The 16,452-nt window shown below is 35.8% G+C and overlaps 1 protein-coding gene across 1 annotated transcript in view; it reads right to left on the reverse strand.

The window, feature by feature from the left end:
* Nucleotides 1–8,343, reverse strand: part of RBBP8 (RB binding protein 8, endonuclease) — a 124,502-nt gene extending 116,159 nt beyond the window's left edge. Inside the window, exon 1 of the mRNA XM_051970350.1 lies at nucleotides 8,222–8,343. The gene's annotated coding sequence lies outside the window, so the exon portion shown is untranslated. The remainder of the gene's footprint in view (nucleotides 1–8,221) is intronic.
* Nucleotides 8,344–16,452: the final 8,109 nt, after the last annotated feature.

The following is a 16,452-nucleotide window of genomic DNA, read 5'->3' on the forward strand; positions in this document are numbered from 1 at the left end:
AAGGTGTATATGAAGAATGACCTTTCTGGAACTGATTTCTAGGGAAAATCTTTTTGTCAAGTCTTTTTCACTTCAAAAAGCCCTTAAGGATTTCAAAATAAAAAGATTCTGACTTTAATACATGCATGCATTTAAAAATAAAAATGCCATCCTTTACTGGCTTGCTAGTATTAAGCTGTCTCTATATATAATGCAAAATGAAATTGAGGTTTCACAGATATGGTACTGGGTTAATTGGGTGAATATTTACCTTTAATATATTGTCTTTAATACTTTAAGGATCATATTTTTCTAGGTGTTGTACTCCATTTAGATACACAAAAACTTTTTGATTATTGTTGTTGTCCTCCTTTGTTCTTGAAGAGGACCATGATATCACAAGGTGATGTTTTAAGTTTCATTTGACTTAGACATGAGAGGCAGAACTGTGCAAATTTTTCAATCTCACTCTCTCTTCCAGAGTCATTGAAGTCCAGTGACAAGACAAAATGCAAGATACTAGTGATGCTTGGGATATTGTCGGTAACCTTTCCCTTTCTAAATTAAGGTTTTATGAGGGCTCAGATTGTCTGAGGCAATCCCATTCAATGCCTAAGAGCTAGAAAAGCATTGAGACAAAAGATGGCCTAATTTACTTTTATAAAAAATATCAATCAAGAAGAAGAAGACTCTCAAAAGTTTTTGGCCAGAAAAGAAAACTGCTATTTACACTTGTTCTGAGACTTCAGAACTTAAACTGTGAACCACAAACTCTTGAGTTGGGAGCTGTTTTTGGCCGTTTAATGAAAGCCAAGTGATTTGAGTTTGAAGAGTAGTTAAGTAGCTCAATTTGAAACAAAATGGTCCTTTTAAAAGACTGCTTTTTCATGTCTATATTTCAAGAAATCATAAATGAAAGAAGCCTAGGACAAAAAGTAAACTTCCAGCTTTTTAAAAAATAAATAAAATTTTAAAAACTGTTTAAAATCTGTTGGAATCTTTACAAATTGCTAACTCATTAGAGTTGATCTAATCTTACAAGAAGATGTTTTGGGCAGAATCTGAAACAAGGTACTAAGTAGAACTAATTAATACAAGGCTTGTGTTCACACCTTTACTCATTGGAGTTCACAAGTATGCCAGTTTCACAAAGTAAACTTTCTAACTTCAAGGGAGTTCACACCTCCCTTAAAGCTCTTTGGGCCAGAGAGCACTATGGGAGAAAATCCATAATCCCATTCTCTCAGAAGATTCAGATATAAGGCCAATGAGGAGAGAAAGCTATTACAGAATACATTTTCCACTTGGCTGGCTGGTCGCAGAGGAGAGTTCAGCTGGACTAAAGAGGAGCGACTCTGGTGTAGACAGAGAGCACTTTGCGGAATTACGCCAGAAGCCCTCTCTCCGAGGCAAGGCAGAATATATTCCACTTGGCTGGCTGTTGGCAGACGAAGAGTTTTCAAAGGATAAAGCTACGAGTGAGAGTTCAGTGGACAACCAGATTCATCTTCATCTCACACCACTGTGGTAGGTGGCTGGGCTCCTGCATGCCCCCCACTGAGACCAAGCTGGTCTGAAAGACTCACCAGAAAGCTAGCCGAGCCCCAAGAGAAGGAACAAAGAGATTCATTCCATCTTTGTGCTGGTTGGAGGCTGAAGCAGAGGCAGAGGCTAACGGACAGAACCTTTGGATTTGGAGATATTCGGAGGGCCCTAAGCTAAACCAGCTGCGTTTTGAGAAGAACAAGAACTCCAACATTTGAACTCACTACAAAAATCTAACTCGCCCCACCCCACCCCCACCTGCCCCAGGAGGAAAAAAAAAAACCCTACAGTTACCTCTACACCCTGAGAATAGTTAGTAACAGTTCTCTGGGGACCCAAATTGCCAACTGGAGCAGAAGTTGGGAAATGTCATTTCTTCTTTTTTTCTTCATCTTCTGCTTCTTTTTTCCTTTTCTTCCTCCTCCTCCTCTTTGTTCTGTTTCACCTGTACCTCTTTCTTCTTTTTCCCTTGTTCCTCTTCTTTTTCCCTCATGACATGTGGTACCTCTTTTCACTTGGGCACCATCTCCTTACATATAGGTACTGCTCTTTCCATAGGACTATACATTTTTGGTCATTTATATTATCTGTAATATGTTTGCATATGATCTTCATGAACTGTACAGGGCATTTCCTACCAAAAACTTACCCAGCAGAGAACCTTTTCAACCTTCTTGTGACAAGCCTTTTCATACTAAAACTAGATAGCTTCTTAAAGAGTAGACATATAGTTTACTATCAGACCCGCATTCAAAGATTTTCCAGTCTGACAGTCAAGACCTTGTATTTTACTGGCATACTTTTGAAAAAGTAGTGTCCACATTATACCATATTAAGACATTAGAGTAGGGTCTTATAGACTTACAAATAATATAATTTATGCCTTAAAATCATATTTTCATTTATCCTAAATTTATATATCATTAGTACTCAAGTTGAAAATACCTATTTATTCACTCTAGAAACATAGAATATTATAGTATGGAGTCTTAGAAATAATCTAGTCCAACTCCCTCTCAAAGGTACTTTCCAGTTCCAAATATATATGAGTCTATGAAAGTGAGACCCAGAAAAGATGTGACTTGCCTGAATCATATAATAAATTAGGGAGATAAGTAAGAAACTGAGTTTTGTATTTGCTTTTTCTAGTACAATGTAAGATACACATGTGTATAGGATAGATTATCATTTCTTTGAGTTATATCTAATAAATATCTAAGTTTGTTTTAAAATTATTTAGCTTCATATTAAAAAATTGCATAGTTATATCTATTTTGAATACATGTTTTCTCTTTAATAGGACACATCTGAGCACTTCAAAAAGGTAGTTCAAAAAGGGAATTCTTAAAAGTATTTCTGAGATTTAGAATAAATTAGAAAATAGTATTTGTTTAAAATAATGATTTATAAATTGTTTCTGAATCTATAAAATTCTAATCCTTGAGTACAACCTTAGCAAGAGATTCTTTGATTTAAATTTTCTCATTTATTTATCAAATTTGGAGAGTGAAAAAGAGATTTGGATATTTTTTCTAGTTACAAATTTGTTGAAGTCAAAGATGTGTTCTATGATGAAATCTTTTCATGATTAGCTATTCATTAAGCAGTCATTCAATTTCATTACTAAATACATAATGTAGTAGTTATTTTAATACAGCTAGGTTTCAGATAAGTACAGATAATAAATCTTTTGAAATGGTCGCATTATTTGAATTTGTCTTGCATATTTCCATTGCACTGAAACCAACTACCACACTTTACATAATTGTTACTTCAAATAATGCAAATAGGAATACATCAACCATTTTAGAGATTGTACTTATATTTCCATAAAAAATGAAGAAATCAAAGTTTAAGTCATTTTTAGTGTTTGGCTTTTTTTTATTTCAAATTATTAATTAGATAGCTTTGAGGCATGATAGGAAAAACAGTGGAACAGAAGACTTTGGTACTTCTTCTATTTTCCATCAATCAATGTTACTGTGGACAAGTCTCATTCTCTTTCTGTGTATCTCAGTCTTCTCTTTAGTAAAGTAATGGATGATTACATGGTCTCCAAGATCTTTTCAAATTTTAAGCCCATATTTTATATAAACAAAGTGAGTCAAATCAAATAGTGTGTAATAATATCTCCAAGATAGTTTTCTTGGAATATACTTGAAACCATCTCAACTAGATAGACACTCATGCCTATATATATATAGATCACCTAATTGGTGAGCATAAGATAAGGGGGGAGCATAGGAGTTAGAAGAGAGCAGGAAAAGTCTTAGGTAAATGGTGGCACTTGAGCCATTTTGAAGGAAAACAGAGATTTCAATAGGTAGAGACCATAGGGTACATTCCATTTGTGAAGGACAGCCACTGCAAAGGTATGGAGACAGAAGATGGAATGTGAGAGTAATAGAGGGACAAACATAAAATGTGTGGAGGGGAATAATGTGTAATAATGCTGCAAAAATAAAAGGGGGTCAAGTTTTGACTTCTCTCAATGTCAGAGGGATTTATATTTTGTTATTGTTCTTCCTTTATTTTCAAAGAGAACCAATGACATCACAGGAGATCACATCACAGGCAAGACAAAACTGAAGATGACTTGGAATGGTCTGATGATGATGATCTTGGCATCTTTGATGTCTGACCAAGCTCTAAGCCCTCCACACTACCTGCTTCAGCTGCCTTCCTGACTGCTGGGACAAATTGTTCTCATCTACCCATTCACCAAGAGAAATTTTCACCTGCTTGGGGCGGACATCTCTTACCTCACCAGTGGGTTTGGGGCTTGTTAGTGACCTTCCATCTGGTTTGGCCTGTCTGTTGAGATAGTTATACTGGGATGTGGCCACTGCACATGCTATAGAGTTTTGCTGGAATTGAGTAAGGATTGAGATGGTCAGAATTTTGCATTAGAAAAGCCACTTTGAAAAAAAAAAAGAAAGAAAAGAAAACCTGTTTGGTTACTGTTGCTAGGAAGCATTGGAATAAGGAGAGATCTGATGCAGGAAGATCAACTAGAAAAATATGGTAAGGTCCTGCACTAAAACTGTGGGTTGGGGAAAAAAGAAAAAAAAAAGCATGTATGCAAATAATGCTGTAGAAATAGAAATGACAAGAATTGGCATCTGATTACATATGTGAGATAATTTAGAGGAAAGAATTGAGGATGACCCTGTTGACCAGCCTTGGTAAAAAGAATTTGCTCTCCCTGGAGTTCTCAGTCTAATGACATTGCAGGTCCAGTCTCTCTCTTTATCCCTATTATAATGGCAAACAAGTGAATCTTCCCTTCCATTGTCCCTGATCTACACAACAGATGGCTCACTTCAAATAGCCTAAAGTCTTACAAATTATGGGGTGCTCACTCTTTTGACTCCATTACATAATCAAGAAAAACAATGCCAGCAGATAGACTTTGCTAATGTAGAAAAATTTTATGAGAGCATTAGAAATTTAGATAATGAAAAGTAAAAAGCCCCAAGAAAGTTAACTGGAAATATTATACAGAGGAACCAGGAAGGCAAGGAAGCAATAGTAGAAAATACCTTCAATCTAGAATGAGAAGACATGGGTTCTAGTCCAGACTCTGCTACCTCTTAACTAGTTCTGTGTCCTTAGAAAGTCTCATAATTCTCTGAGCTTCAGTTTTATTATATTTACAATAGAGAATCTGTTGTATTGTATAGCGTTCTTTTGAATACCAGTTATACATACTGGGGCAGCTAGGTGTTATAGTGGATATAGTACCAGACCTATAGTCAAGAAGACCTGAGTTCAAATTTGGCCTCAGATACTAGTATCTGTGTGACCCTGGGCAAGTCACTTAACCCTTTTCCCCTTAGTTTCTTCATATGCAAAATGATCCAAAAAAAAAAAAAGAAAGAAAAAAGAAAAGGCAAATTACTCCAGTATCTCTGCCAAGAAAATCCCAGGTGGGGTCAAGAAGATTTGAACATGACTGCAAAATGACTCAACAAAAATACAGTTATATACATGCTATATAATTGAAAAACACTGTATTTTAAGTATAATTTTTTTGCCACATCAATGGAAACAAAGTAGCAGATATAACTTAGAACCAATTACAAATTGATCAACTATCTTACAAAGTACAATGAAGATGATATATTTTACTCTAATGGGTAATGAAGACAATACATTTTACTCTAATGGAAATATCATTAATTACTTAAGTTGGAGTTCCATTATAACAATTAGTAAGGGGGGCAAAGTGGGAAGCCCTCTAAGGGCTTGTTTGATGCTATTGAGAAACTATTGGACTGTGAATTGAAGACTTGGATTTCAAGACTAATTTTACAATCCTCAGTTTCTTTATATGCAAAATGGAGAGAATCATACTTGCCCATCTTACTTCATAGTGCTGTTGGGAAAGAAGTACTTTGTAAACTATGGAATACTATATAAATCAGTGATTATCATTTTCTCATATATAAAACAAGAGTATTGAAGTAGAAGTTAATCTCTAAGGTGTCTTTCAGCATTGTGGTGCTTAAATTCTAAATCATTTTAGAAGAAAAATTAATAACCTAATCACGAGTTAGGGAGAATGCAGTTTTTCAAGATATGGAGAACTGTTGAAGAAAAATAAAATTTCCATCTGGGAAATTGTCTAGGCAGAGACATTTTGGGGAGAGAGAGAGAGAGAGAGAGAGAGAGAGAGAGAGAGAGAGAGAGAGAGTGTATGTGTGTGTATCTTTTTATATACATATGTCTATATACATACACAGATACATATATATATTTATATATATATACATAGTTATTCATATACAATGGATTCATTCAGAAATCTTATAGTCCTAGCTTTTAAAAAATATATCAATTTTATTTTAAATGCTCTAAAATAACTAATAAAAGGAACCATTAAACAAGCTATTTCTAATAGATATTTTAAATAGCATAGTTTATTTGAAATATGCCACAAAAACAAAAACAAAAAACTACAGAGAATTTAGAGTTATGGTATTTAAGATTTGAGATTTGGGCTCTAAATTCAACCTGAGATAACAATATAAACTAAATTAATTCTCAAATATTCCTTAGATCATAAACATGAAAAATGGAATAAAGTGGAAGTCCTGAATGAAGAAGGCAATATTCTCTGGGCCAGAGACCTAGATTCAGTATTCTGTTATTTACTATTTTGTATCCTTGGATAAATCACTTTACTTTCCTGGGCCTTGATTTCCCCTTATGGAAGATGACTTCTTAAGTAAAAGATTTGCAAGATCTTATTCAGTTTGAAATCTATTATATTCTAAGTATCTTAGATACCATGTTGCTTAGAAGAGCTTATTCTAAAGAATCAAATTACTTTCTATAAAAAGTATCCAAACCAGGATACTCTGTGGTGACCCACACATATACACAAATGTTACTAAAGTGAGAAACTCCATTAACTAGAGATTTTCATCTAGTGACCAAAATTCATCATGACCAAAGTTTCAATGCAGTGTTTTCATTGAACGGATTTTTTTTGTTGTTATTGCTTGTTTTTGTTAACTGGATCCACCAATTTATTTGACATTTTGTAGATAAAGCATGTCTTTTGAGAAATTAGTTTCTTAAAAGTCATAAAGAATTAGAAGACTTAAAGGTTACCAAAAGTTTTATATGCAGAAGTGGAAGTATCTCACACTGAAAACTATTTCATTTTTCTGATCTTACAAATTAAATCTGTTTATGTTCCCTTAATGAGTAGAGAGCATCCTTTCTATATAGATAGAACAAGAATGGTTTTATTCAATTTGAGTTAAGGTCCTGCAAAACATACTTGGTAGGTAACTGTTTAGTTCACATTTAGACATTATTTAGTTTAAATACTACATTTTGTAGGACTTCAAATTCTCAGATCGCTACATAAACCATTGAAGATATTCAATCCTGTTTCATATAAGTGGCTAGAAGGGGGAAGAACTCTAATTTACTAAATCAAAATAATGTAAGGGATGGTGATTGTTAGTTTACTGAATTGTGACATCTGCTAAACAAACTGGTTGCTATAAAAGGGAAGAGGGAACAGAATAAATTTTAACTAATAGAGTTGATGGGAAGATTTTTTTTTAATCTAAAGTTTTTCAGACTTAACAGGCATGACAAAACCTGTCTTCATTCCTTTCTATTCAGCTCAGCAAGTGCTTTTGCGTTCTAATAGTTAATCAGTTACCAGATTCCATAGCCTTTGTTTTTCACACTCTTTAATTTTTTAAATAGGAACAACTGTTCTAGGTATGCTTATGATTCGAAGTAAATCAAGATTTTTTTCCCCCATTGTAAGCATTTTCTGAAGTTATTTCTATCATAGCTTGGATTTAATAGGAATATATCTATGCATATATCATATAGACATATTTATATGTCCTTATCAGAGAAATGGGTAACTTCTTAAAGTTAGATATTAAGATGATGAATATTAATGAACTTATTCTCTCCAGAGCAATAAATGACAGTTTTGTAAGATTATAAGAAAAAACCAAAAGTCTATTCTATACCAGATAGCCTTACTTTAAGTAAATCAATACATAGATACAAGATCTACTATTTTTCTAATAAAAATGTTAATATTTAACTTGCATAAAGTTAAAGGAAAAATTAGTGCATTTTATCAAACATTATGTTTAAATATAATTTTATAGGCTTTTATGAATACACAGAAAATAAATATAGAAAAATTACTTACCCTTCAGTTTTTATTTAGAAAATTTCTGTTCTTGGTCAAGGGTAGAGAATGCTTTACTGTTGACTTCCCCTGAAGCTATAAACTTCAAACATAAAATCAGTGGAGGAAGCCACCACTCTGGACCACACTAGAGATTGCTGAGAAACTACTGCTGTGCACAGGAGGTCTCCTGCATCTAAGATATATTCAGTTTGCAATGGATAACCTAATATGCCTTTCATTTAACTGGCTGGGCAGGTTTCTACAGTCTGCGGAACATGGACTCATACCAGAATTTGTTGGCATAACAGGCCAGTCAAACTGGTTCTTCAGTAGATCCGGAACCTGTTCAACCAGTTTGCATCAAAGGCTAGCCCAACATGCTGCAGCGGCTCAGCTCAGCTCAACTTCATAGATGGTGAATTATTCACGCCTCCCAGTCCACTCCCAACAAACTCCTCAACTAGAATGTTGTAGCCTCCAGCAAAATAATTCACAAAGAAAAAGGGGGAGTGGGATAGAGCTGTGTCAAGTACCGCAATATCCCATTGTTGTAAACTTTTATTTTTAGTTAAAGCAAGTGGTCTATAGCCTCTAGGCTAGATGACATTTTAAAATAGGCTGTAGCTCCCCGGTGATTAGGTCCACAGAAATAGGTATTCCAAAATTTATAGGGGAAAAAAATTTCAGTAAAATGAATGACTATTAATTCCTTGCCTCCATCCTCATTCCCCATATGCTGTATTTGATTTTAGACCAGTTTTGTAGGGAGAGATCTGGATCAGTTTTTAGGGACTCTGAGAGATCTGAGCCAGCTCAAGAATCTTCATTCATTCTTCCTCCTCCTCGCAGCTGGCTTCTATTTGGGATTTCTCTGAGATAGAAATGTGAAGTTTCGAAATCAAACCAAACCCCATTCCCACCCCAATATACATGAGAAAGCTTAAATGTATTTAATTCCCAAAGTCTCCAGTATCTACATGATCTAGAAGCAGGAAATGTGGAATGGAGTTCCAAGTGATCCAACCGTTTTTGTGTGTGTGCATGTGGGTGTGCGTGCGTGTGTTTGTGTGTGTGTGTGTGTGTGTGTGTGTGTGTGTGTAATATTTATTGTCTTTTGACTTGACCTTCATGTCATATCAGATCCATAATGGCAAAATTTTTGCATACTAGGAAAGAATTTAACACTTAAAATTGCACATAAACCTAATGGAACACCCTATGTGTATAATGGTTGTGGGTATCCTATGTGTATAATGGTTGTGGGTATCGTGTATATATATTCCACAAGATATTCCATATAAAACACATGCAGAATGTCCCAAAAATGTCTATTACCTGGTGGCCAGCTTTCTGATGACGAGCCTTTGAAATTTTAGTTAGGCTGAAAATTACCAGGGCTATCTACTTGAACAGATCCTATTTGTCAGACTCTTACTTGAAGTTGTCCCAACTCAACATGACAGGTCATGAGACCATATTCTCTGCTGGCATAGACACCCAAGAATCCATTTGAGGTTCTTAAGGGAATCTAAGTTAGTGTGGTAAATATAGAGATGTACTGAAGCTTAATTAAACTGGAAGAGAGCAATTATTAATTAAAATTTTTAGTGTGAGCATTTACACCTCAAAAATTGCAAATTGATTTATTGTTTTGTTATTTTCTAGATGTTTTCTAGATTCAAACAAAGTAAAAGAAATGTTAATAAGGCTGGTGAAACTTTAAAGTGCTTTTTACATTCCCCCCTGTTCCAAGTGGTTGTTAAACATTTACCAGTATATCCCTGTCTATGAACTGCTCCTTAGTACAATATTCTTAAATGCCTGAAATAAAATCTATAGGATTACAAAACAAACCAACATATTGAAATATTATCAAAATATAAGTTCATAAGTTCCACATTAATAACCTCTATTCCAGGTCATCTTCATAACTTGGCAGGCATTTCATTAGTGGAAAGTTCATAAAGAATATAACTAGAGAATACTACTTCTGGCATGTTATTTTCACTTTTTTTTTTAGTAGTTTGTTTACTTGTGTGTGTGTGTTTTTTTCCTTTCTCATGGATTTTCCCCCTTTGATCTGATTTTTCTTGCATAATATGATAAATATAGAAATATGTTTAAAAGAATTGTACATATTTAACCTATATCAGATTGCTTGCTGTTTTGAGGAGGGGGGATGTAAGGGAGAGAGCGAAAAAATTTGGAATACAAAAGTTTTACAAAAATGAATGTTGGAAACTATTTTTTGCATGTATTTGGGAAAATAAAATATTAATCAGGAAAAAAGACTAGAAAAGAAAATAATATTTCTGGAAAATATCAATGTATAACCATCACCTTCACTTACCAGGTCCATAGGCTTTGGGGGACTTAAAACAATAATCATTAGCAAGGGGTTTGTGGTGAAGTGACTGCCCTGTTCTGAATTAATACATGTTTCATGGGTCTTTTTTAATCTGTTAAACTCAAAGGAAGTGCCCTGCTGACTTCACTAATGATACATGTGGATACTGGAAAACAGTAAAATAATGGGGTGTTAGAACATTAATATATAAGAAATGAAGAACAATGAAGTCCACTTCAAATCTAGCTTTTATCCTGGCATATTACACAGGTGTGTGTGTGTGTGTGTGTGTGTGTGTGTGTGTGTGTGCACATACTATGAATAGCAAACTGACCTTGAAGCCAGAAACAACTGGGTTCAAATGGAGCTGTGGAGCTAATGGTATATACCACCTGTGTGATGCTGTTTGCTTAACTGTTAAGTAAAACTTTGGCAACTCTCTTAAGATTCTATAGTTATCCCCTCCACATTGCAGGAATTTGGGGCATAGTACTCCCTGCAATCTGGAAAATCCACATAAAATGTTTTGGCCCTCTCTTTATACCAGAAAAGAAACCTGAATTTTTTCTTTTTTCTATTTTATGCATTTGAGTTTCTAAAACTTTTTCTGTACTTTCTTCTGACCTTTATATGTCATCTGTGGCTTCCACAAAACTCCCCCCCTCCCAATCCCATTTAATTTCTTTAGCCAACCTGTCATATATTAAAACGGCAATGGGGAAAGTCATTGTGTGGAAGGGATAACTATTTTGCAGAGAAGATGCAGAGAATTTGCCTTGCAAATTCCCTTACTGAGCATTTCCTATACCAAGAGAATTACATGATCTAATTCTAACCCCTATTGTATTTATACTTCCTTTTTTAATTATTCTTTTGTTTATCTATTTGATTTTCTTTCTTCTTTCTATCTTCTTCATCTCTTAAAATTTCTCAAGAAATAAAATAACAAGCATCCAATAAAATGTATCTATAAATTTATGTCATTAGGTTCTGTCTCTTTAATAATGGAAACTACGGGAACAGGGACAATCATGTAAACATTTATTTGTAACTGGAAGAATCTAGGAAACAAGCCTAGGATAACCATTTACTTCCCCCCCCCCCCATTTTATAGATGAAAATGAAGTAATTTGCCCAAGGTGACACAGATTAAACAACAGAGATGGTATATACACCCAGGTATTCAAGCTTAAATATTCATTAAACTAAATAGAATTGCATTTATATACAGTCCTCACAAATAAAGTTAGTCCAGTACCAAGATTTCTTAAATCTTCATAGCTATTTTTTGTTTGGAACCAAACTTAATGATAACATAATCTATAGAAACTGTCCTACAAAATTATCCTTAATGCTTTGGGTTCCAGATACAGAAAGATTTGGAAAGCAGAAGGTAACTTGAAAAAGGCAAATCAGTCCTGTGGTAAGGCTGAGTGACTCTTCCCTTTGCCTGCAGACATCAATTCTATATGATATCATTATCACTAGACTGATAGTGAAATGGACAAAAGACTGGGCTCCCTCACCCCTGAGTCAAGGGGCCTCAAGCTTATAGGCAGACGTTGTTCAAACTAAATTAAGGGAAGTGTTATGTTCAATTGGGGCCCCATCCCCCAGTTCATGAGTGTAATGATCGCGTATTTAAAATCAGCCGGAGTCAGGAACTCAGGTTAAGGGGAAAATCTTCAGTCTTTATTCAAGTGAAGAGGTTAATAAAGATTGCGATAGCAAATATAGGCAAGAAAGATTGCGATAGCAATATGGGCAGCTGCAACAGGAAATCAGCTAATCGAGAGAGATGTGAGCTGAGCCAACCGTGGCAATGGCAATCCCAAAAGTCTCTCCCTCCCCTTCCTTTTCCACTCCCCTGCCTCCACCCACCAAAATCGTCATTTCCTATACAACACATCAGGACTTGCACAAAGAGTGGGCAGGGGCCATTCTTTCTCCAAGATTATATATTAATAGAGTATGGTCCAATTACTATTTAGCCTCATGTGCTTGAGACCTCAGTGCATCAACTCAAGCCTCAGCCCATTACATCTCCCGCTTTCTTTTGTTTTAGAACACAGGTGATCATGCCATCCCTGACTCCTCAGGGAGGTCAGAGCCCCCAAGGGGAGGTGATCACATCCTCCCTGACTTCTCAGGAAAGGAGGTGAAAGCACCAAAAAGGAGGTGATCACGACCCCCCTGACTTCTCAGGAAGGGAGGTGAAAAGCACCAAAGGGAAGTAGGGGTTGCTAGCAGGTTTCTGGGCTCAAGGGGAGGAGATGGCTCAGTGGGTAGAGCACCAGCCTTGAAGTCAAGAGGACCTGAGTTCAAATCCAGCCTCAGACACTTAACAATTCCTAGTTGTATGACCATGGGCAAGTCACTTAACCCCAACTGCCTCAGCAAAAAGCAGTGGGTAGAGCAAAAAGCAAAAAGAAGAGAAACAAACAGCTAACCGAGAGAGATGTGAGCTGAGCCAACCGTGGCAATGGCAATCCCAAAAGTCTCACCTTCCCCTTCCTTTTCCACTCCCCTACCTCCACCCATCAAAATCATCATTTCCTGTCAACACATCAGGACTTGCACAAAGAGTGGGCGGGGGCCATTCTTTCTCCAAGATTATATATTACTAGAGTATGGTCCAATTACTATTTAGCCTCATGTGCTTGGAACCTCAGTGCATCAACTCAAGCCTCAGCCCATTACACATAAGACCCTAGATTTTCCGAAAAATGGTTGAAGTCCCAGACTTTCTGAGAAGTGTGTGCCTAACAGAGTCAGGACAATATTGCAAAACATGTCGACAGGTTCCGTTATGTGCTCACTCCCATCCAGACATTTCCCTATGGTAAATGAGAAACTATATCAGTGATTTCCCAAATCTGTAACGACAAGGCTGTACCCACATGTGATAAATGCGCTTAAAAGTGTACCTCACTAAAGGTTCTGGGCTGATCTCTTCTAGCCTTCTAGCCTTCTAGCCTCTCTAGTGGAGGTCAATCCTGGCCGGCCAGCTATTAAAGGATGCTTTACATTAAATAATCTGGTCTGAGCTGTCTATCTCGTGTCTGTCCATTTCAGTAGCATTTAGCTGGGGTGGGCTAAGCTATTAGCTTGATACTAATGTTGATAGAAAGAAAAGTTGCCTTTAGGAAGTAGTGATTCCAAAGCTAGGAACTATCCTTTAATTAACAGTATAGGAGGCCATTTGGGAGTACTGCTTTAATATCTTTGAATTAAAGAAATTAAGATTCTTCCCCATAGAGGCTACCTATCAAATTTCCATTTTGACAAACTTCTAAATTTAACCTTATATTCAATACCTAATTACTGATTACTCATAGCTTACCTTTGGAGAGAACATAGCTAAACATGTTCTGAAGGAAGGTTGTCACTTTTTCAAAGGCTTTTTGTGGAATTAACTTTCTTTAAATAGAGCCTGCATGGAAAATCTAGGATGCATATATGATAATTGTACTTGTCCTTTGTAGAAGAAAGCAGTTTAGTGGCTGTCTGGGTAATCCATTATACCCCTTGTACTTAGACTTAGAAATGTTGAAAAATAGAAACTAAATACATACAATTAAAATATCAGAATGTATAGGAGTTTGGCCATGTGATTTCCCTATTCAGTAAACTTCCAGTGGTTCCCTGTTACTTCTAGGATCGAACATAAACTCCTCTTTGACATTTACAAAGCAACTTGAAACTATATTTTTGTCCAAATTAGATAATGCAGTACTTTCATTCAAACACCCTAAAAGTCTATCCAAATAGGGTTTTTTTTTTTTGCTGTTCTTCACACTAGACTATCATTTTTCACCTTCATATCAACAGTCTGTCTTCCTGGAAGGTATGCTTGCTGACTTCTGCTTCTTAAGAGCTTGAATTTATTTTAGTGTTCAGCTTAAATACCATCTCCAACATAAAGTCTTTCATCATTCTTTTACTTGCTATTAGCTCCTCTTGGAAATTATATTGCATTTAATTTTCTTTCCTTTTCCAATATGTTGACTCTCTCATGCATACTTCTCATTTCCTTTTTCCTTTTTTCTTTTACTTCTCTTATATGCCTTTTAAAGTCTTTTATGAGTACTCCCAAGAAGCCTCTTTGGGTTTATCATTCATATCACTCTTGGAGATTTTCTTTGTAGACATTTTGTCCTCTGAGTTGATGTTTTGGTCTGTCCTGTCACCATAGTAGCTTTCTATGGTCAAGGTTCTTTTCTGTTTCTTGATAATTTTTTGCTTTTATGATTGAGCTCTGCTTCTCTGGCAAAGGAGGCTCTGTGCAGCTCTGAGCCTTGGCTTTGAACACAGGGGCCCCTTGTGTTTACAGAGGTAGCTTTGTCTGCTCTTTTCAGGAAACAGCCTGGTTTCCCAGAGTTTGCCTTCTGAGCTGAGACTGGAGACTGCTCTCCTGGTCTGCTTCTCTACTGAACCAGGACTGAGGTTTTAGTTGCCTCTTTGCTGTGATTAAAACTCTTTCACCAGCTTTCCCAGGGTCTGTCTGAGTTTTTAATTCCAGTAAGACTCACCTTTCTTGAAGTTTTTTCAGTCTATCTTGAGGGGAGAGTGATTTCATTCCATCCAACTGTGGTCAGAGGCTTGGTTTCATGTGGTTTTCGAGGGAAACTGGGAGAACTTGAGCAGCTTCCTGGCTTTACTCTGCCATCTTGGCTCTATCTCTGGAAGTTCCATTGTATTTATTTTTCATGGCATAGTGAATAAAGGACTGGTCCGGAAGCCAGAAAAACTTTGGATTCATTCCCTCTTCTGATTTAGAGAGACCATGTGATCCTGAGCAAGTCTCCTAGCCTTTGAATATTTTTTACATTGAAGAGTGTAATGTGCTGGTTAGCTTTCTGGAGGGCCATCAGATGGGTCTTGGTCTCAGTGGAGGAATGCAGGAGGCAGGAGAGCCACCAGGATGGTGGGAGATAGAATGTCTCTTCCAGTTCTTGTTGACTCTTATGTCCTCTGTTATAAGTACATCACCATAGGTGTCAATTTATAGAATTATACTAAGTAGTAAGTACATGTAAACTAGAGAATCATTATCTTAATTCTACTGAGTTAATATCTTGTTGTTGGATTAAATCAATCATACTGAGCTTTAAGTATACCTTTTCAAAGTTGCTGCCCTTTACAGAAGAGACATGCAACCTTATTCTACTACAAAGAGTTTCCTCATCCCAGAGCTCACTATGGAAATGAAATTCCGGGTTTACAATCCCTATCTCTTCCCCCCCACCAATACATACACACAAACACATATATAATATATACAGAAGCATATATGCATATATGTGCAAAGTATATATATACAAATATGTTTATACAAATTATAAACCATTTTGTATAAATTATACAAATTTATATAGAAGTGGGCTGTTTCATATCCCTACCTAATTTCAGAGAGTCTAGACAAGGAAATTAAATACATATGAATAAAGCCTATTAATCAAAAACATTATGTAAGAAAAACCTAGTTAATCACAAATAGGAGGAAAATGATTGCTATTAGTTGATGTAAAATGACATATCAGAGGAGGTATACTGGAAATTATTTAAAAACTCAAGACATATTGGGAAACCACCTGAAGTTAGGAGCTGGCATTGTGATAGATATAGATCCCAAACTGTATAGAATCTGACCACTATGGTATTGACAGGACAAGTTTCAGATTATGTCAGATCAGATAGTTGACTGAATTGATCAAAGATCTGGAGAAATACATTCTTAAGCAGAGGTAGAACAAAATAGGAAAAAACAGATTTCTGCCATATATAATAAAGATTTTGCTAATTGCTTAAATTCCAGAAATTTTTTTTTTTTTACAAATCAAGAGTTGAACAAGCAGTTTTTCTCAACAAAGTGCTGGGTACAAACTTTTTTTCCCCCAAC

Source organism: Antechinus flavipes, chromosome 1 (assembly GCF_016432865.1).
Source record: "Antechinus flavipes isolate AdamAnt ecotype Samford, QLD, Australia chromosome 1, AdamAnt_v2, whole genome shotgun sequence".
In the NCBI taxonomy this organism is placed as follows: Eukaryota; Metazoa; Chordata; class Mammalia; order Dasyuromorphia; family Dasyuridae; genus Antechinus; species Antechinus flavipes.